The sequence below is a fragment of the Saccopteryx leptura genome, chromosome 8, assembly GCF_036850995.1.
Source record: "Saccopteryx leptura isolate mSacLep1 chromosome 8, mSacLep1_pri_phased_curated, whole genome shotgun sequence".
NCBI lineage: Eukaryota > Metazoa > Chordata > Mammalia > Chiroptera > Emballonuridae > Saccopteryx > Saccopteryx leptura.
Window position 1 is genome coordinate 41183606 of NC_089510.1, and position 21932 is coordinate 41205537.

Consider the following 21932-nt stretch of genomic DNA (forward strand, 5'->3'; position numbering starts at 1 on the left):
ATACAATTCCTTGTGTTCTAAATATGTTGTTTTAGCTAGTGGAACAATTTTTGAACTCTTTAATAATCTTAAAACTATATTGGTGACTTTTTTAGTAATTTTTGCTTTCTTGTCCTATCCAGTGACCTAGGAACTAAAACTTAAGTTGTCTTCACTGTTGAAGTGGGTATTTATATATTTAGTAAGCTTTTTCAGATATTATTTAATTCTGTATTATTTCTTACATTTGTATAAGATAATGAAGAATTAAAAGTGTCAACTCTAAATATTTGGTTTATGATATTCTCTTGGGAAATGTGGAACGTGTACATTAATGATAATTCTTATCTTTTCCCTCTGTGTGTGAAACCCTACTTTCTTCTCTATCTCTCATTCGCCAAACATGCCATTGACGTTTTTGATTAATCACAAGGTCACACATCAGATGTCCCTGATCTGGAGATCCTTCAAGTTGTTGCCTGCACCCTTTTGGCGTGACCCTGCCAATTCTGGAGCACATTCTTAGGTGTACTCTTAGTTTTGCTTTTAGACTTGCCTTATGACTCTTTTTTTCTTACCTCTGGGATAGACTGGCCATCTTTTGCAAACTGATTACCTCACATGGTTTTAAATTTAGTAGGAATTACTACCCTGCTCCTGGTTTTGCAATATTTCTGGTATCTCAGCTACCAGATCAGGCAGGATAACTGAAAGCAGCAGTTCTCAAATATGTAGGTCTTGAGACCACTTTACACACTTAAAAACATTACTGAAGAACCCAAAGGGTTTCTTTGTAAAATGCATTATATTTGTTGATTTTTACATTATCTGAAATTAAACTGATAAATTTTAAAAACAAAAATGTACAAGCCCACATTCTATTAGCCTGCAGAGTGATGTCAACACCCTACATCATGTAGCTTCTGGAAAATTCCACACCTCACTTGTGATACAATGAGAATGAGAAAGGCAAATAATGTGTTAATGTGATCGTGACAGTACTCTTGATTTTATGGATCTCTGAAGTGGTCTCAGAGACAACACTGAAGACTGCTCACTTAAAGTATAGGCAAAGAATGAGACCACCTTATGAGAAAATTTCATGAGTCTTTCTCAGAGGAAGATCTCTGTACTAAACAGCTATCTTTACAGTGCCTAAACATTCTAATCACTACCTTTCTGGGAGTTCCTTTTTAAGTACTGAGAGTCCTTTACTAATTCTTCTTCAATGAATTAATTGAATTAATTCACTGAACTAATTCTTCTTCAATGTCTAATAATTTGACTTAAGTTGGCATATTAAATGGGTTATCAGTTACTTTGCAGGATATTGAGAAATTTGGACTTAGGTATGTTTCGATGGACACGATTTAGGAGGGTTATAGAGAATGAGGAGAGGAAAAGGAGGACATAACAGAGCTGGCATCTCTGAGAAGGCAGATCTGAGGCCTGTGGAACACCGGATTTGCCTGTGACTCCTGCTTTCCCACTGCTGGAATGGGCTTGCCAGCTCCTACTAACTCATCCAGTAGTGCTTTTCTGAATTTGTGAATGGGAAAGAAGCAGTTTGAGCTTTGCATATTTAAGCCAGATTAGGAAAATTGTAAACATTCAAGTTACTTAAAATAACTTGATCACCTAGTTTCTTTTGTTAGTAAAAATTTAGAAAAATTCCAGGGTGGTGGTAAACCTGCTCAGAGACAGGGGAAAGAAAGAAAAGAAGCCTTTTGTGCTTAAATAAAACTAAAACTAAAACTGGAAGGTGCGAATTTTGAAGAGGAGGGAGTAGGAATTTATGAATCACCAACTAGGTAACATTTCATAAACTCAGGTCTGAAGAACACACAATCCACTTTATGACTAGGGTTCATAAAGCTTTGGTTAAAATAGTTTCTTTGGACCAACTTTCTTCTATTGTTATTCTTAGATCATCAAGAAAGAGATTTTACTTTTTTTTTTAAGTGAGAGGAAGGGAGATAGTGAGGCAGACTTCTGCGTGTGCCCTAACTGGAATGCACCCTGCAACCCCATCTTGGGCTGATGCTTCAGTACTGAGCTATTTTTAGCACCTGAGGCTGTTGCACTCCTATGGACCTATCCTCAGTGCTCAGGGCCACACTAGAATCAATTGAGCCATGGCTGCAGGAGAGGAAAAGGGAGAGAAAGAGAAGAGGGAAGGGTGGAGAAGTAGATAGTCAATTCCCTTGTGTGCCTGACCAGGAATTAAACTCTGGACATCTATATGCCAGCCAATGCTCTATCTACTGAACCACCAGCCAAGGCCTACTTTTTTAAAATGAAACTTCCCATATTAATTTTTCAAAACTGTAATGTTGTTTCTCAAAGCATTCCAGATTTGACTTCCATATCCCTATCACAGTTGCTCGGGCTAATTAATGAACTTGCACAAGGTCACACAGATCTGTTACCTAATTCAAAGCAAGCTACCTTTTGTATAGACATCATATGCATTTGAGCTTTATGAGGCCTGGAAGGTATTTAAGTACATACTTGTAGGTGTGGAAAATGAGGCTTTTCAGTGACTTTCCTCAGGTAAGTCTGTGAATGTGAGAGGGGGCTGAAAATCCAATTTAAAATCCCAGGTTTCCTGCTTAGTGCCCTCCCTGTCCCCTCTGTTCATCCTGTGATTCATCCCACATCCTACCTGTCAGTGTGTCCTGTTTGTTCTGTCAGTGTGCTTGGAATCCAGCTCCTACTCCCAACTCGATCACCTGGCCTCCACCATCATTGTTTCTCTCCTAGATTGTTCCCATAATTTTTAAGTTAATCTCCTTGTTTCTGCTCCTAAAGTATGTCAAAAAAGACAAATCATGTCATTCTTCTACACAAAATTTTCGAGTACTTCCCATCTTATTTAGAGTAGGAGCCAAAGATTTTACATGAGCTCCCATGCTGTACATGACTGGGCTCCCTGACACTCTCTGAAATCATCTTTTACTTTTCTTTCTCCTGATTTTGTTCTTCCAACCACACTAGCTTCCTTGCTATTTCACTGACACTCAGTCATGCTTCCATTTCAGGGCTTTAGCACTAACTCCTCTCTCTGCCAGAATACTGACTCCCCCCCCATACACACACACAGATAACCATATAAGCCCTGTCCCAGCAAACGCTCTCTACTTCTCTTGCTTTATTTTCTCCATTGTGCTCATCACCATCTAGTATGCAATATACTTTACTCATTTTTTTTTGTTCATTATCTGTCTTCTTTTGTTAGATTGTAAACTTTATGAGGGTCAAGTTTTTTTTTTCATCTGTTTGCTTGTTTGCTTACTTTTTCTGAGCAACTAGTACAAGCAATCAATGTATATTTGTTAAAAAAAAAAATTAATTTTATGTGGGCCCTGGCTGGTTGGCTCAGCAGCAGAGCATTGGCCCGGCATGTGGAAGTCCTGGATTTGATTCCTGGTCAGGGCACACAGGAGAAGCGACCATCTGCTTCTCCACCCCTCCGCCTTCTCTCTGTTTTTTTTCTCTTTCTCTTGCTACCTCTCTTGCAGCCATGGCTTGAATGAGCAAGTTGGCCCTGGTCGCTGAGGATGGCATGAGCTCAGGCACTAAGTAAAATAGTTCAGTTGCTGAGCAATGGAGCAGTGGCTCCAGATGGGTGGACCATCAGCCCAGGCAGGGGTTGCCAGGTGGATTCTGTTCAGAGCTCATGCAGAAGTGTGTCTTTTCAGTGGGAGGAACGAGTAGTTCAGACATCTTTACATGGAAACATTCTTTCTGCTTATAGGAGAAGAGGAAACAGACTTTTAGTAATTGATGGTCATGGGGCCTAGAACAAGCATAATGAATTAAGAGCCAAAAGAATGGGGTTTAAATTCCAATCACTTATTCTGAGTTTACATTTTCTCAATTATGTACTATGTATGTACCATCTGTCTTAGTGACTAGAAGGCTCAAGTGCAAGTTTATGTGCGGAGGCATATTTGCCCTGTAACCCCTGAACTCCCACTGAAATAGCACATGGTCTCATGTCCTTAGTTGCTTTCCAATTCCTTCTCACCCCTACAGTCAGCCCCTCCTTGTCCAGAAGTTGATGTGGGATGTGGGGTTGAAGAGGAAATAGGAGGGCTGGCAGGGGGAGTTGTCTTTTGGCTGAGCAGAGAGAAAACCTGCAGGACTTTGCTTCAACAGAAGCGGACACTCCAGCACACCATCCAGAACCACTGGCCTTTCCTTGCACTGAGGATGAGGCAAAAGGAATAAAACACACAGAAGTTAAAGTTCTTGCTGTTTAGCATTTGGCTTTCTGAATATAGTTTTGCCATCTTACTCCGGAGTATTAACAGCCACAACCTGCCATCAGAGATGGCAAAGAGCCTCCCATGACACTTAAAGGGAATGCCAAAATGGATGTCCTTGAATTTTCTCCTTAGAGTTATGTTGCTTTATCAGACCTGATGGAAAAATCTTGTCAGAACTTGAAAGGCTCCAGAGCACTCAACAGATACTTTGATACTTTTAACCAAAATCATAGTAATCTGGATAATGGAAAATTCAACTCAAAGGGTTGTAACTCAAAAAAGGAGTTATGTTTTTCTGGAAGTAGCCTTCTCTTTTTAGTCCAACAGAAGAAAGACACTGAAGCCCAGCTGCCCAGAAGAGGCACTTCAAACACCACGTGATTCTATCTGATGTTTAGTCTGCATCAGTAATTTCCTAAACTTGTATGCCTGTTGGTTTCCCTTATAACTAAAAGACATTCTAAATATATTTTGTAAAAATTAAGGCAGGATATGGTTTTACTTGTTTTTAAGTAATGTAATAATTAGTAAGCCAGATGGCTCTTAACTTAGAAATACCAGGAAGCGCTGAAATTTCAGTGACAATGAGCAGTCTGATGAAAACACATTCTACTGTATGGGTAAGGCTGAACTAGACCAGTGTTGTGAAACAGCCTAAAAATAGCCTAGAATTATATCCCCCCTTTCCACTTGTTCCAGTGGGTTTATAAGAGGCCAAGTTCATCTACAGCTGCCCAGACATGATTGGAAGCCAAGGAACTGCTTCTCTGTGCTTTGTCTTACAACTCTCTTTACTTTAAAAATGCCTTTGCAAAAGAGAATGTATTCCTTGAGGGATCTTCAGGCCTATTAACTTGTGTTTGATTTGACTGGGTTTTACCCCCAAGGTGTCTTCAAAAGCCACTCTCTTGTATAAACAAAGGTTAGCTACCCTTTGAGACATAGAGTCTCAAGAGTTGACGGGCGTGAATGCCCCTAGGTAAGCTGAAACTTGCTGACGCAGGCCAGCAGGCAGAGCATCATGTGAGTCTCCCTGGAAGACACCATGTACGAATCACAGAAAGTCAGAGTTAGAGAGAACTTCAGAGATGAGGAAACTGAGGCCTAGAAATGTCAAGTGACTCAGTGAAATCCCACAAACCTCACTCCTTTGCCAGGATAGATAAGAAAGGCAGGCAACAGAAACTCCCACTATAGCTGTGTGGTCTGACAGGCTCTGGTAAGGGGTACTGACTCAGCAGAGGAAAACCATTTTCTACATTTAAATTTAGTTTTAGGACTTCAGCACTTACTGCAATCAAAAACTTTCCTGGCCTGCTTCCCTCTGTATGAGGTTTAATGCTATTTCCATCATTGCTGTTGATATAACTCTAGCTTCTTTGGCAGTGAGCAGGTAAACCTCTGATTTGGTAAACAATATGTAGTTACAGTCTTATGCTTAAATTCTGGGAAATTCTCCTTTGGCTAGAATAATTTTGATTGTTTTCAGCAAAGCTGTTTTTGCATGTGCATGCGCAACAACTCTTGCATTGAACATAACCACGAGGCAATTAATGTTTTACAAACATCACTTTTACATAATTGTAGTTGTTTTTAAATGTAAAAAATTATCTGATAAAAACATCCTCTTATTATGTTTTAAGATTGAATCGTGGCTTCTTTGAGTAGGCGTAAATGTAAGAATAGTCCTGACACCTTCTGTTATATATGTGACTGTTACACACTTAAACGTCCAAGGCACAATATTTCATCATTTGTGACACGTGCATATATTGCCTATTTTCAAGTTACCCTTTGCGAGCAAGACAAGAATTGGGCTCCTCATATTTGTGTGTCATGATTATGAGGAAATGCTTCGTGACTGGACAAAAAGGAAAATGCAAAGGAATGCCTTTTGGTAGTCCCATGGTTTGGCGTGTACCTAAGCATCACAGCAGTGACTTATTTCTGTCTGATCCATACTAAGGGCATCAGCAAGAAAAAATGGCATATGATCACATATCCTAATATTCCTTCAGCAATATGACCTATCCCACACTCTGAGACACTCCCGGTTCCAGTTTTCAATGGTTTTATTTCTTCTAAGAAATAAAAGTGAACATGGTGATCAAGTGTATTTTGATAAGATGCATGAGGAAATGGTTGTAGAATCTGAAGGGTCCTCTTCTGATGCCAAGCAGTCATTAACACCTTAGCAGTTTAGCCAACCTGAATTGAATGACTTAGTAAGAGATTTGGGCCTATTAAAGAAAGCAGCTGAGTTATTAGCCTCCAGGCTTCAAGGAAAGACTGTACTTCACCTGTCAGCTAAAGTATTCCATTTCAAGAGGCGTGAACAAATCGTTGTGGACTTGTTTTCCCCAAAGACAAATACTTTGTTTACTGTCATGACATCAGTAGTCTTCTCAGCCAGCTAGGTATTAATCACTTATAGTCCAATAGAATGGCGGCTATTTCTTGACAGCTCTAAATGGAGTCTGAAATGTGTTCTCCTACACAATGGTAATGTTTATGCAGGGTTCCAATTGGTTATTCAACTCATCTGTGAGAAGATTATAATGATATAAAAATTGTCCTCGACTTTCTGAAGTATGAGGAGCAAAACTGGATCATTTGTGTGGATCTTAAAATGGTAAATTTTCTGCTAGGACAACAGAGAGGTTTCACGAAGTATCCTTGCTTTCTGTGTTTGTGTGACAGCTGAGCTCGAGAGAAACATTGGACACAGGAGTGGCTGAAATGTGAAGCTCTGGAGGTAGGGATGCAAAATATTGTATGATTGAAACTGTAGTTAATTGAGGCAGGATCATTTTTCCCCCACTTTACATCAAATTTGGCTTAATGAAGTAGCTTGTTCAGGCTTTGAATAGAGAAAGTGAATGCTTTCAACATATTATTTCTGCTTTTCCTGCCTTGTCTTTCAAGAAGATAAAAGCAGGTGTATTTGATGGACTTCAAATTTGAACCCGCATACGTGACGAAGAATTTGCCAGGAAGATGAATAAGGAGAAAGCAGCATGACAGTTTTTTGTGGCAGTTACAAAGAATTTCCTTGGCAACAAAAAAGTAGAAAACTATGAACTTCTGGTTCAAAGGATGCTGTTGGCTTTCCGCAACATTGGATATAACATGAGTGTTAAGATTTACTTCCTGAACAGTCACCTTGATAAGTTTCCCAAAAATCTTGGAGCTGATAGTGATGAGCAGACTACTGCTGGAGCATTAAGCAAGATTGTCCTCAACAAGTACACAAATGCAAGAGCTATAAACACAAATTTTTGCCTGAAAAGAATTTAAATAAGCTTTGCGCAAATTTTATGATTAAAATAAGTGTTTTAATATGTTCTATTTTGAAATAGTAGAAAAATTCTGGTGCAATCATATCTTTTAGTGTATTAGCATATTTACTGCATTATCTAAATTATTATATTTTCACAAAGATGATGCCCAAGAAGACATTCTATTTCATTATGTTAAACTAAATGTTGAAAATTTTACAATAAGATGAAAATCTAAAATCTTCAATTGCAAAAAAAAACCCTGTAGCTTACAGAGAAAAACTAATGTCATATTTGAGATCAGCACACTCGAATTTGGTAAGAACAAGTGTTTTTGTGGATGCAACAAAAATTTTGTTCCCCAGTATATACAACCACTCTCTTGACAAAGGTCATAGTGGGAAGTAGTCACACAGGATTTGCTTTGAAATTCAAGAAAATCACCATAAGGATACGTGACAGAGAGCTTTCTTAATCAGTTGGGATGACTCTCTTTCAATGCTTTGTCAAATAGTGGGAGGAATTTTTACTTCACACCCTTTGGGAGTATCACTGTCTTTGTGACTAGAGTGTCCTTACTCTTAGTTTGAAGTGGTAGCCCTAGGAAAATAAAACAGAGATCCAGAAAAGAGAACTAGAACCAACTGGAATAATGTAAAAGGATAAACTCTAATCATTAGAAAAAGCTCAAGAGTGTGAAGGGTTGAGTTATGAAGTCATTAGCCTTTGTAACTGAGTAGTGGTTCAGTGCTGAATGGTCAGGAGGGAAAGTTCATTGCATGAACTTGAGTGTCTTTTAAGACTATTATGTTTTTATTTCCTCAGATTAACATATTTCTGACTATATTTTTCTGGAATCACTTCTTGGGAATCCCCAGATTTTACTCACAGTATTGTTCCTTATTTCTGGTTGGGTTTAGAATAATATGGTTAGGTCCAAACAGGAAGATTAATTTCCAAAGTAGGAAAAAGCCAATGTTGATCTTGCCTGGAAAATATAGATTGGGAATACCTGGCAGAGCTTCCTATCTCTTCAGCCATCTCCCTGAAGTTGACTCATCTGATGCTTTCTCCACTTAAAAAGGAAACATTTTTCTACAGGCAAACAAAGAAGTTGCCTTCTTAATATTATAACCTCTTTTTTTGTGCCACTAGCCTGCCCAGGGACTCAAAACTCTCATAATTGCAGGTGCCTTACAGTCAGTTATATAATTTCCCTTGCCTTAGAGATGGTAAAGAATTAATATTTTGAATCCAATTAGGTTATCTGATTAGATGGCTTTTAGGAAGCCACAGGTAAGGGTTGTTAAGTTGAATTGAAACTCTCTGCACTATCATCTCTACAACCTTATGTGCTCTTGATTTTTTTTCTTATCTTCCTGTGCCTGACCTTTAAATTCTGCAGCTCTTAAAAGCTTGGATATAAAACCTTTCATTTCTCATTTTGTAGTCTTTCCCTGTGTGATCTCATCTCTTTCTATTTAACACCCCCACCATCTCCCTCACCCCCTGATTTTTTTTTTTTACTATCTCCACAGTTTTGTCTTTTAAAGAATGTCATATAATTGAGATCAATCATATAGTGCATAGTATTTTCAAATTGTCTTCTTTCACTTAGGAACATCATGTATGTAAGGTTCCTCTGTGTTTTGTCATGGCTTAATAGGTTTTCTTTTTCCTCCCCGGCCCCCAGCACTACATGATATTTTATTGTCTGATTAATTATCCATTTACCAAGAACATCATGGTTGCTTCCAAGTTTCCACAATTATGAATAAAGCTGCTATAAACATTCCTGTGCACATTTTAAAATAGACAGTTTTTTGACTCATTTGGGTAAATATCAAGGACTGTGATTACTGGATCATATGATTAGAGTATGTTTAATTTGTTAAAAAACTGCCAAAGTGGCTGCCTTCCCACCCATTTTACAGCCCCCCAAAATAAATGAGAGTTCCTGTCGTGATTCACAGAGGTGCTCAGTAGCATTTCGTTGATGTGGAACGTCTTTTCAGATACCTAATTGCCATCTGCATATCTTCTCTAATGAGGGGTCTATTGAGGTCTTTGGCCCATTTTTTAATCATGTTGTCTGTTTTCTTATTGTTGAATTATAAGAGTTGCTTGTAAATTTTGGATAATAGTCCTTTATCAGATATATTTCTTAGCTTTTTTTAGTCTTTAGTTACTTGGGGGAAAAACAATGCAATCGATTGCATCTTGCTGTAGTCTAATAACCTTCAAATTAGTTGCCATTAAGTTGAGAAAGAAATGGGGAGGTAAGAAGGTGGATAAGCAAAGAAGAAGGTCAGGCTGAACAACTATATCTAGAAAAGAGTATTGAATGTTTCCTGGACACAGGAATCACTGGTAGAAGAGAACTACGGAAGCTTTGTAAGTTTCTGAGGAAATTGCATTGCAAGAGAAATCATAAGACATATGAAAACATATTTGATTGTTATGTTGAAAAGATGGTCGGGCTCCTTTTGAATGAGCAGGTAATGGACATACTCTGCCATGCCCATTTCAGTGCCCAGCCTTGTGCTTGGCACTGGTGCTGAATGAATATTTGTTCTCTCTCATACTGTATGTCCCTCCTTAATGATGGTTTTATGTTTCACTTCTAAGTATTAGACCCCTAGAGCTAGAAATAAATTGCTGATATCTATGCTTTGGAGCTCCCTCATGACAGAGGCTGCAGCAACTTGGTAACTAGTAAAACCGGAGATGGTTTTGGGAGAAGAAAATCTGTTAGTTATCATGGCATAACTAGTGAGAGTACTCATTTTCCTTGAAGAGCTCCTACTTCTCTCTTCCAATGGATTCATCTGATTGTCTCAAGTGACCCAGAACAGACCTGGAAATGGCAACGTTTACTTACAAGTTATTCATAGTAAAGACCTCCCCTTCCCTTTTTAACTTTTGAACACTCATTTTGCTCCCTAGGAAAACGCTTCAGGGTTTTTATTACAATTAAAGTCAGAGTTTATGGTTTGAGTAATACTTACAGGGACTATAGGCAGAATATTTTAAAAGATCTGTCAACAAAATAGGCAGCAACCTTGGTGTTGGGCAGATAAAATGTATTATGCTCACTTTGTTAAAGATGACGCCGCCCACGTGGAGGCCGTCACCCAGGTGATATTAATGTGTGTTGGGGATCGTTGTAGCCTGGGGCTTGGTTTTGGGATTAGGCCTTTCCCACCCTTTTTGATGTGGGGTGGTACAATCCAATCATGCCTCAGAGAAGTGACTCTACTAGAGACTTCCCTATTTTGTATATTGGATTAAGGGTTTTGAATCTACACTATAAAATAGGGGTAGAACGGGAGCTTGCCCTCTTGGTTCCTGAGGTTAGCATGAGAGAGCAGAGAGAATAGAGCCAGCAGCGGAAGGAGGCCACGTGGGGAGGCCAGGAGAAGCAGCTAAGATGGTGGAGTGCTGAGTGAGATGCCAGTTTGTGTAGAGTTTGTATCTGGGATAAGGAAGGAGATGGGGAACAGAGGAGAATAAGTCTGGTGAGCTAGAAACCTTTGATTCTAGGAAACTCGGATAAATCAGTAGCTTTGTGAGCACTGAATGTGATTGGGTTTTGGAGCCCAGTGTGTGTTTTTTACTTGCCCGCCGGGTGCAAGCTAGAATTAAAGACTATGGCCCACCAGTTTGTGGCTCCGTTGTTTCTTTACCGACTGTCCGAATCCAATGCGAACCTGCATGTGAATGGCCCCGATGGCGGCTCCTGGCTTTACACTTGGGTACAGGGTGTTCTTTGGCTCTTTGATTTTTTGACAAAGCTTTGCTTCGTGCCTTGGTTCTAATGAAATGACCACATTTCTGTTTGTGTTTCAGAGGTTCTTGGAAGACTAGTAAACAGCAGTATTAACCTGTCTCTGCCTCTAATCTTTCCAAATCCTGGTGTATCCAGTTGGAGGTCTCATTTAAGAAATGAAAAAAGAAAGAAATAAAGAAGGAAGGAAAGAAGGAAGGAAGGAAGGAAGGAAGGAAGGAAGGAAGGAAGGAAGGAAGGAAGGAAGGAAGGAAGGAGAGAGAAAGAGAGAGAGAGAGAGAGGAGAGAGAAAAAAAGGCAGGTACAAATGGGAAAAGGGAGAGAGAAAAGTAGGTGCTATAGTTCACCCTCCCTTGGGTTTCCACTGGGGATGCGGCTGCTTCTACGTAGGGAAAGCCTGCCCACGTGATCCGCATTACCTTCCCAAACTTTCCTTGTTCTCATTCTTTCACTTACCTTTCTGTTCCCATTACATCCTCTCCTCTATAATCCTCTATACAGAAACTAAATCAGGTTCAGTGAGAGGTAGAAATTCTGAAAACTCATGACCACAAACTCTGTTTGTGAGATAACAATAGTTCCTAAATTTAAAAAGAAAGAAAGGAAACTAATTTACTACTGACCCAAGATAATAGTCAAGGCAGACCCTTGCTAGAGAATCTCCCTTTCCCCAAATCTGCCAAGAAAGTAAAAGCACAAGAAAAGAAGAATACCTCTCCCAGAGCATTCTTACTCTGTTTCTTCCCTTCCATTTTTAGTGTTTCATTCTATGTTTACTCAAAGATTCCACAGATTATTATCTCATTCTGAAACCATTGTTTGTTTCTAACATGATGAAAGTTATTTTTCTGGTACCTAGCCCATAAGAGAGACTTAGAAAACACTAGTCCCCATTAGTTAAGAATAAAGTGACCTAATGGACTAATTCACAATGTGGTGTTATAGTTACTTCCAATAATGATCTCAGTTTGGCCTACAAAGTATTTCAACAAAATCAGAAAATATTTTATTAGAGAAGGACAAGTAAGGCCCTCTACCGCTCATCCCTGAGGAGGAAGAAACAAGAAGAATGCAAGGGAAGGGAGCCGCAGGGGCAATTGAGTCAGCCAGTTATAGATTAACTACTTCCTATAGTTCTCTGAAAGGGTGACTGGGGCCACTTGCTAAACAAAGAAAGGAAGATAGAACTTATCTGAAAACTCCTTCCCCTTGTCTTTTCTTAAAAGCTTTTAAGAAACAATGTTTAAAAATTCTAACATTTATCCTCTGAACCCACCTAAACTCACCCTTCCATCCTGAAGTCATGAGAGTGACATATACTTCTAGACAAAGGGGTCACGAGCCCCTTGCATGAAAACCTGTGTTCTGTAAAGGGTATATATATAACCTGTAAGAAAATCAACTTCAGGCAGTACATGCTTGGTTGCCACTTTTGGGATCACGCTGCTCCACTGGCTAAATAAATCCTACTTCCTTCATCAAACTGTCTGGGCGTTTTTATCCTCCTTTGATTCCTGCAGTACTATAAAAGTGAAGAATCTGACTCAGTTTTTAAAAACCTGTTAAATCTTCTAGAGGCAGACCCACTGCTTTCTTTAGACGAGCCATGGCTCTTGATTTGCCACAGACACCACCACAACTTGTTTGATACTCCGTCTACTTCATTCATATTGGTTATCTGCTTGACTCCTCACAGAGCTTGAATTTGCAACTTCTGACCAAAAGAAATAACGTAACTCTAAATTTTGTGTGCCCCCTCCTCCAGGAAGTTCCCCCTGATTCCTAACCCACCCTTCCCCTAAGGCTAGATGTCCTAATCTCATGGCTTCACTCACTAGTGCCTGTCTTCCTTTTTTTTAATTTCTCTGTCCCCCTTCCCAGCAAATTGAAAGTATCTTGGATGTGGAGAGTTTTAATGTTCTCTGTCGCTCTAGCACTGTCAAAATGATAAATAATGCCTGACACGGAGATTAGGTCTCACCAGCTCAGTATGTGCTTCTCCTAGCTTATCCTATTGAGATTCAGCAGTCTCCCCTTATCCGTGGTTTCTCTTTTGACAGTTTCAGTTACCTGCAATCAAACCATGGTCCAAAAATAATAAGTGAAAAATCCAGAAATAATTCATAAGTTTTAAATTGCACGCTGTTCTGAGTGGCGTCATGAAATCTCTCACCGTCCAGCTCCATTTCGCCCAGGATGTGAACCATCCCTTTGTCCGGCGTTCCGCAGTGTACATTGCCTGCCCATTAATCACTTAGCAGCTGACCCAGTTATCAGGCTGACTATTGTGGTATGTGTGTTCCAGTAACCCTTATTTTACTTAATAACACAATGTAACTTTTATTACAGTATACTTTTACATTTGGACTATTCTATTAGTAGTTATTGTTTTAATCTCTTACTGAGGCTGATTTATAAATTAAACTTTATTATTGATAAGTATTTATATACTGTCCACAATTTCAGGCATCCATTGGGAGTCTTGGAACATGTCCCAAACATATACAGAGGAAATGACTGTACCTGTAAAGGTTTTCTAACTTATCATTTATTTATCCAAGTCTATCCTGTTCTCTGATTTTCTTTGGAAGATTTCTTCTGAGGCTATAGTTAAGGCAGCCAACAGAGAGAGAATTCTACATAAACAGCTACTTGAAAAAGTGGTAAAGTGCTACTTATATAACTCAAAACTCTGTAATAAAGCTCCACTTAAGAAGCAACCATTTGGAGCAGAATCCACATCTTCATGATACATTTTCTTTGTCTTCACAAGTCCTGCTCTCCCTTCAAGGCACGGTCTAAGTGTTCTCTCCTCTTGAAGACTGTATTCCATTTTTCCAGGCTAAGATTCTATAATACTTTAACAACTTTATAGTTTGGTGCTTAATATAGCACTTGATTTATTTTCTTTAGCGGTCTGTGCAACAGACTCTACACCTTAATCACCTTGGTAATCCCAGTGGCCATTGAAACCAGGCACATAAAAGGTGCTCAATAACTATTTGTGGAATAGATTAAAATTCCTTCAAATTTGGGCTCATTAAATGAACTTAAAATTGTTACTATATGAAACAATGAGAAAAAAGAAATTACTAGAGTGCATAACAAGTGATAAGGGCAACTGTTGATTGATGACATGCTCATGAGTATGTACTATGGATCATAAATAATATGTATTTCTTCCCATAGGTTATATGAAAGTGCCAAAAATATGAAAAAAAATACAGCATAACTTGAGTTATTTATATCTGCACAACTCAGCAGACACTTTAGCATATTTTTGGTAATTTTTGGTGAAAAACTTAAAAGTGCATGTCATTTTTTGACCAACTCAACTATCTTTTCCCCTAGGAAAATTTCAGCTCATATGCTGAGATACTCCGAGAGCCATATGATTAGGTAGACACAATCATTTTCTGAGGTTGACAGACAAGTGCAAGGTGGCTTGTGTCAAAAAAGGCAAAGTGACCCCTCTTCCTTAGTAACACAGCTGGGGTACAGACTCAGGCGAGGCAATTTCCAAAGCCCAAATCCCCTTTTTTCCCCCATCTTCCTGGTAGAAACGATTGCCCTCAGAAGCAGAGGCCTCTTCCCTCAGAGCTGCCATTTCAAGCAGGCGTCCCCAAACTATGGCCCGCGGGCCGTATGTGGCCCCTTGAGGCCATTTATCCGGCCCCCTGCCGCACTTCCGGAAGGGGCACCTCTTTCACTGGTGGTCAGTGAGAGGAGCACTGTATGTGGTGGCCCTCCAACGGTCTGAGAGACAGTGAACTGGCCCCCTGTGTAAAAAGTTTGGGGACCCCTGATTAGGTGTCATGAAAAATGACCCTGAATAACCATAATAGGAGTACTAAAACTTGGCATGCTGTTAGCAAGACTCCTCCCCCCACATCTGCCCCATCTTTGTCAGCATTACCTGACATGTCTTTATCCCTGTTTATGTCATTCCCTGAAAGAAGCCCAGAGCTGACTCCTAGGAAAACACTTATTCCTCCAGACACTAATCTTTATAAGGCACTGTGAATCCCTTCCCCCACTCCACTTCTCACTGACCCCCAATGCCTGAAATTCTCAATGCTGATCCTTAGAACTCATGATCAGTGATCAACAGACACTTCTGTGTCCTCAACCTTTTTTTCTGAAGGTTTCCTTTCATCTCTACACCTCTTGAAGACAGTGTCCCCTACAAACAACCCTCTGTAATGTTTTGTTTTGTTTTGTTTTGTTTTTGCATTTTTCTGAAGCTGGAAACAGGGAGAGACAGTCAGACAGACTCCCGCATGCGCCTGACCGGGATCCACCCGGCACACCCACCAGGGGGCGACGCTCTGCCCACCAGGGGGCGATGCTCTGCCCATCCTGGGCGTCGCCATGTTGCGACCAGAGCCACTCTAGCGCCTGGGGCAGAGGCCACAGAGCCATCCCCAGCGCCCGGGCCATCTTTGCTCCAATGGAGCCTTGGCTGCGGGAGGGGAAGAGAGAGACAGAGAGGAAGGCACGGCGGAGGGGTGGAGAAGCAAATGGGCGCTTCTCTTGTGTGCCCTGGCCGGGAATCGAACCCTCTGTAATGGTTTTGCTTTTCTTGGACCACTGACCTGCAGTAAGGCATTGGAAGGTGTCTTTTTTGTCTCTCGTCACTATTTTCCTTTATGATTCCATGGAAAGCCCCTTGTTTGAATCTCAAACCATCAATTTACTCATCCCTTCTTTTTCTTCTAGTCATCTACTTCCCTCAGGTCTTTTTCTTTTATTCCTCAAAGATTTTAGTTCTTAGCTAACTGTCATTGTCTCCTAAACTAATTATTAGTTATATCAGTATGTACATCGATGATTCTTTCAATTCCCTGGCTTCTTCCCCTCCAGAAACCTAGTCTTTACCTTCCTCAGGCACTCACTTCTCTGATCATAATTCTAATCTTTATTATTATAGCAATAGTTTCTCCTCATGACCTCATTTTCACATTTCCCACTGCCATAAAAACAACCTTTTATTTACTTCCTCCAACTCCAAGTATCCTTTATTGATGGTTTTTTGTATTGTTTTGTTTTATTTTTTAATTAAGTGAGAGCAGAGGAGGCAGAGAGATAGACTCCTGCATGTGCCCCTATCAGGATATACTCACAAGCTGGGGTGATGCTCTGCTCATCTGAGGCATTGCTTCATTGCTTGGTTGCTCAGCAATTCAGCTATTTTTAACACTTGAAGCAGAGGCTATGGAGCCATCCTCAGTTCTGGGGCCAACTCACTAGAATCAATTAAACCATGGCTGTGGGAGGGAGAGAAAGAAAGAGGGGAAGGGGGTGGAAAAGCAGATGGTCACTTCTCCCGTCTGCCCTAACTAGAAATTGAACCCAGGCCATCCACAAGCCTGGCCAGTGCTCTACCACTGAGCCAACTGTCCAGGGCTATGGATGGTTTTCTTTAGTTTTTTCTGTGGTTCTCAATTGAGGGAAATCTTAACACACACACACCCCAACCCCCCAAGAGAAGTTTGGAAATGTCTGTATACACTTATGGTTGCCAAGAATGGATGCTAACTAAGATAATGCTACTGGAATCTAGTAAGTAGAGGCCAGGGATGTTGCTAAACTACCTACAATGCATGAGACAGCCCTCTATAAAGAAGAGTTATTCAATTCAAACTGTCAGTAGTGCCAGGTTGAGGAAATCTACTTTATATGACCATGATCTACAGTCCGTTGATTCTACTTTGGTGTTAGGGATTGAGCTTTGTCCTCCTCAAAAAGAGGTGTTGAAGACCTTACCCTTAGTTCTTTGAAATTAAATTTTATTTGGAGAGAGAGTCAGTGTAGACATAATTAGTTAATCTAAGATGGGGTTGTGCTAGCATAGGCTGAACCTCTAATCCAATATGACTGGTGTCCTCATATAAAAAATACCCTGTGAAGACAGACACAGGGAGAACTCCCATGTGAACAATGAAGATTGAAGTGATTTATCTACAAGTCATGGAATGCCAAAGATTACTGCAGACCACCAGAAGCTAAGAAGAGGCAAGGAAGGATTGTTCCCTACAGGTGTCAGAGAGAGCATGGCCCTCCAAAATACCTTAATTTCAGACTTCTAGCCTCCAAAATTATGAGACAATAAGCACCCCATTTTGTGGTACTTTGTTATAGTGGTTCTAGGAAGCTAATGCCTATGGTTCCACTTCTGTCCTCCTTTACTGCCTTGTCAAGCTTGAATAAGGGTGGTTGCTAATGCAATGGAATCAGCAAACTTGCGCAACACCTAGTTATTCCAATAGGAAAGCAAAGAGATTGAAATCTGGGTGTGTGTTACAGTTTCATCTATCCGAATCAAGTAATATAATATTGTTAGTGTATATAATAAAGTTTGAGTAAGATGAAACTGGGAAAAGGACCAGGACTTACGTAATATGCTAAATTGATATACCAATGGGTTCTCCATTGACATAGCAGAACCACCGAAAAGGCGATTACCCTGTACACCTGAGCTAAATCTTCCTGAAATATGCTGTGTATTGGTTCACATCTTCCAGGCATTAATTCCTTGATCAATGACCAGTAACCCCAGTCCACAGCACTGGTATCAAATCAATGACCGAGGACAATGAGTATATAACCTCAGCTACTGTGGGGTCCTGAAATGATGATTCTGTCTGTCTTAGTTAAGTAAAGGCCTGCAAACCCGAGACTGTACACAAAAATAAACATATAGGTGACGAAAAATAGATATAATGTTATTGGATTTTTTTGCACACATTTATTTTATGAAAATATAACAAAATATTTAACTGCTTTATGTATGCTTTGTATTAAAGATATTTAAAAGCAACTAACATATATAGTAGACAAAGAGGGTTTTACCCATTCATGTTTGCAGTTGGTTTTCAATAGTTAAGAGAATCCGATTTACTAAATTTATGAATTTATAACTTTAAGACTAAAATTGATGACTTTAAGTTGTTAAAATGCTTAAGAGAATCATGTAAATTTATGTGTGTGTGTTTTTTTAATTTTGAGAGTATGTTTATTAAAGCTGGGGAAAGTGGAACAAGGAAGGGCGTGGGATAGAAGAAGCAACAGGAGAGTCTCAGCAGGGCAGCTTTGGCTCTCTGTAAACACCACAGGAAAGACGTGAGCCCAGGAGGGGCTGCTGGCAGCTCACTGAAAAGTCAGAAAGAGAGGGCCTTGGAGCAGTTAGGGGGTTGGCCTGCGACGGGCTGCTGCTGTCTGCTGCTCCTTTGGTTGCAAGTCTCTTAAGAACCCTTAAAGTTTAGGAGGAAAGAGAAAGATGTGTGCCTGAGAGGGAAGAAAGGCATGGGGGTGCTCTCAAGAAGAAGAGTGTGCGGCCCTGGCCGGTTGGCTCAGTGGTAGAGCGTCGGCCTGGCATGCAAGGGATCCCGGGTTCGATTTCTGGCCAGGGCACACAGGAGAAGCGCCCATCTGCTTCTCCACCCCTCCCCCTCTCCTTCCTCTCTGTCTCTCTCTTCCCCTCCCGCAGCGAGGCTCCATTGGAGCAAAGATGGCCCAGGCGCTGGGGATGGCTCCTTGGCCTCTGCCCCAGGCGCTGGAGTGGCTCTGGTCGCAACGGAGCGACACCCCAGAGGGGCAGAGCATCGCCCCCTGGTGGGCAGAGTGTCGCCTCCTGGTGGGCATGCCGGGTGGATCCCAGTCGGGTGCATGCGGGAGTCTGTCTGACTGTCTCTCCCCATTTCCAGCTTCGGAAAAATACAAAAAAAAAAAATAATAATAATAAAAAAAAAAAGAAGAGTGTGCTATCTAAGTTTCATTATTATCGTTATTATCATTGTGTATGTGTCTAAGATGATTTGGTTTATAGGGTTTGTATGTCAACTTTCTCAGGTGTTTAAGGTTCTTGAGGAAATTCATTATATGAAATGTTAACTGTACGTGGAAATATTGACAGGAATGTAACTTACCAGCTCTGTAAAATGTATTTCCATACATAGAAATGTTCAAATGACTGAATTTATGCATTTGTTTGTTGAATTATATCCATTTAAAATATAAAGTAATTAAGTTTGAATGAGGAAGGAGGGGCAGCCCCCCCCCCCTTCTCTGAGAAGGAAAAAAAAAAAGAAAAGAATGCAAAGGAATGGGGCCTGGAGGGGTAACTGAGTCAGCCAGTTATAGGTTAACTACAGGTTTTTGAAAGGTTGCCTGGAGCTGGGTGTAAAACAAAGCAAGAAGAACAGGACTTGTACATAGCTGAGACCGGTGGTCTGGAAACCCCTTCCCCCATCAGAACCTCCCCTACCCTCCTGGAGTCTAAGAGTGACATATACCTCTAGACCAGGGGTCCCCAAACTTTTTACACAGGCGGCCAGTTCACTGTCCCTCAGACCATTGGAGGGCCAGACTATAAAAAAAAACTATGAACAAATCCCTATGCACACTGCACTTATCTTATTTTAAAGTAAAAAAACAAAACGGGAACAAATACAATATTTAAAATAAAGAACAAGTAAATTTAAATCAACAAACTGACCAGTATTTCAACGGGAACTATGCTCCTCTCACTGACCACCAATGAAAGAGGTGCCCCTTCTGGAAGTGCAGTGGGGGCCAGATAAATGGCCTCAGGGGGCCGCATGTGGCCCATGGGCCGTAGTTTGGGGACCCCTGCTCTAGACAAAGGGATCACGAGCCCCTTGCATGAACACAAGTATTCTGTAAAAGGTAAATAATCAATAAGATGTAAGGAATCTAACTTCGGGGAGCTCGTGATTTACTGCCTCTTTTGGGGTCACGCTGCTCCCCCAGCTATTAAAATCCTACTTCCTTCATCATCTTGCCTGGGCATCTCTGTCCCCCTTGATTCCTGCTACATACATATAGTATCTAAAGAATTTTATGCACATTTTGTTTGTGAAATATATAAGCTAACCTAACAATGAACAAGTACAAACTGTCCTTAATTTCTGCCTAAAAATTCTTAATTTACTAGATTTTTGCAATTGTATTTAAAAGCTTACAAAAAGCAAGGTTTTTTAATTTAAAACTATGATAACACAAGCTACTGCATTGCTTTCTTCACACAAAAGCCTCTATGAGATTAAAAATATATATATTCAGCTGATGTCAGCCTGAGAAGAAGCCAGAAATGTTTTCTGATGAAAGTGACTGAGGGTGTAAAGAAGGAATCTGAGTTAGCTAGACTAGAAAGGGCCTGAGGAGGAGTGAGAAATGACAGTTTGTAGAGGACCACGGAACTTCAGTTTTACTGGATCATAAAGAATGGTTAGATGCCAACCCCCTGAACTGGAAAACTGTGCAACAGGCAGCTGAAGAAACACTCCCTAAACTGTCTCCCACTTTTAAAGCACACACACATACTAAGCATCATAAGAATGAACCTGACTGGCTTTTCCCAGTACTGTTTCCCATGAAGAGGCCTTGGCGGTCCCTTTGATCCTGCCTCTGCCTCTGTTCCGTTGCTCAGTTCACATTGTTCATTGGATTCCTCAAATGAGTGAGGTCATATGATATTTCTCTTTCTCTGCCTGGCTTATTTCACTTAACATAATAGTTTCCAGGTCCATCCATGTTGTCGCAAAAGGTAAGATTTCCTTCTTTTTCATGGCCCCATAGTATTCCATTGTGTATATGTACCACTGCTTTTTAATCCACTCGGCCACAGACGGGCTCTTGGGCTGTTTCCAGATTTTGGCTATTGTAAACAATGCTGCCACAAACATGGGAGTGCATTTCTTCTTTTGAATCAGTGATATGGGGTTCTTAGGATATATTCCTAAAAATGGGATGGCTGAGTCAAAAGGCAGTTCCATTTTTAATTTTTTGAGGAATCTCCATACTGTTTTCCACAGAGGCTGCACCAGTCTGCATTCCCACCAGCAGTGCAGGAGGGTTCTCCTTTCTCCACATCCTCGCCAGCACTTATTCTGTGTTGTTTTCTTGATGAGTGCCATTCTGACTGAGGATGAGAGGATGGGATCAGAGAAGGAAAAGAGATTGGTGAAATTATATATACATAACACAGCATTATAGACAGTAGAAAAGCAAATCCTGGAGGGAAGGGGGGGAGGGCATTGGGGGAGGGGGGCGAGGGGGATGTTGAGGGAACATGGGGGTGGGGGAAATGTATTCGGTGGGACACTTGAATCCATGTAAACACAATAAATTTAAATCAATTAAAAAAAGAGTTCCTGGCGGGCAGTGCCATTTGGAAAACAAGGCTCTGGTTTGTGCTTCCTTCAGCAGGGCTTGGTTCCAGCTCTGTGGTTCAAAACACAGAGCTCAGTTGTCTCTCTCTCTCTTCCCTCTCTTTTTAATCTACTAAGTTTCCTGACAGGAGGTGGTACCACAGCAGGCCTCCTCCCGTTTCAGCTAGAGCGTCTCCACCTACATTGAGGTCAGCACATGGGCATGGAATGGGAGGAAGCCTTAAGCAGATTATGAGAAACATGATTGAATGGTATAAACCACAGACCAGTGAGACCGCTGCCTCGTTGCTGGCCTTCCCAGACACTTCACATCCTCCTCCATCACCTGCCCACTTCTCCTCCAGGGCCTTTTCCCTTCCGTTCTCACCACCGTTCAACCACAGGATCCTCCAGTCCTCCCACGCATCTGGGCCTTTGCTATTTC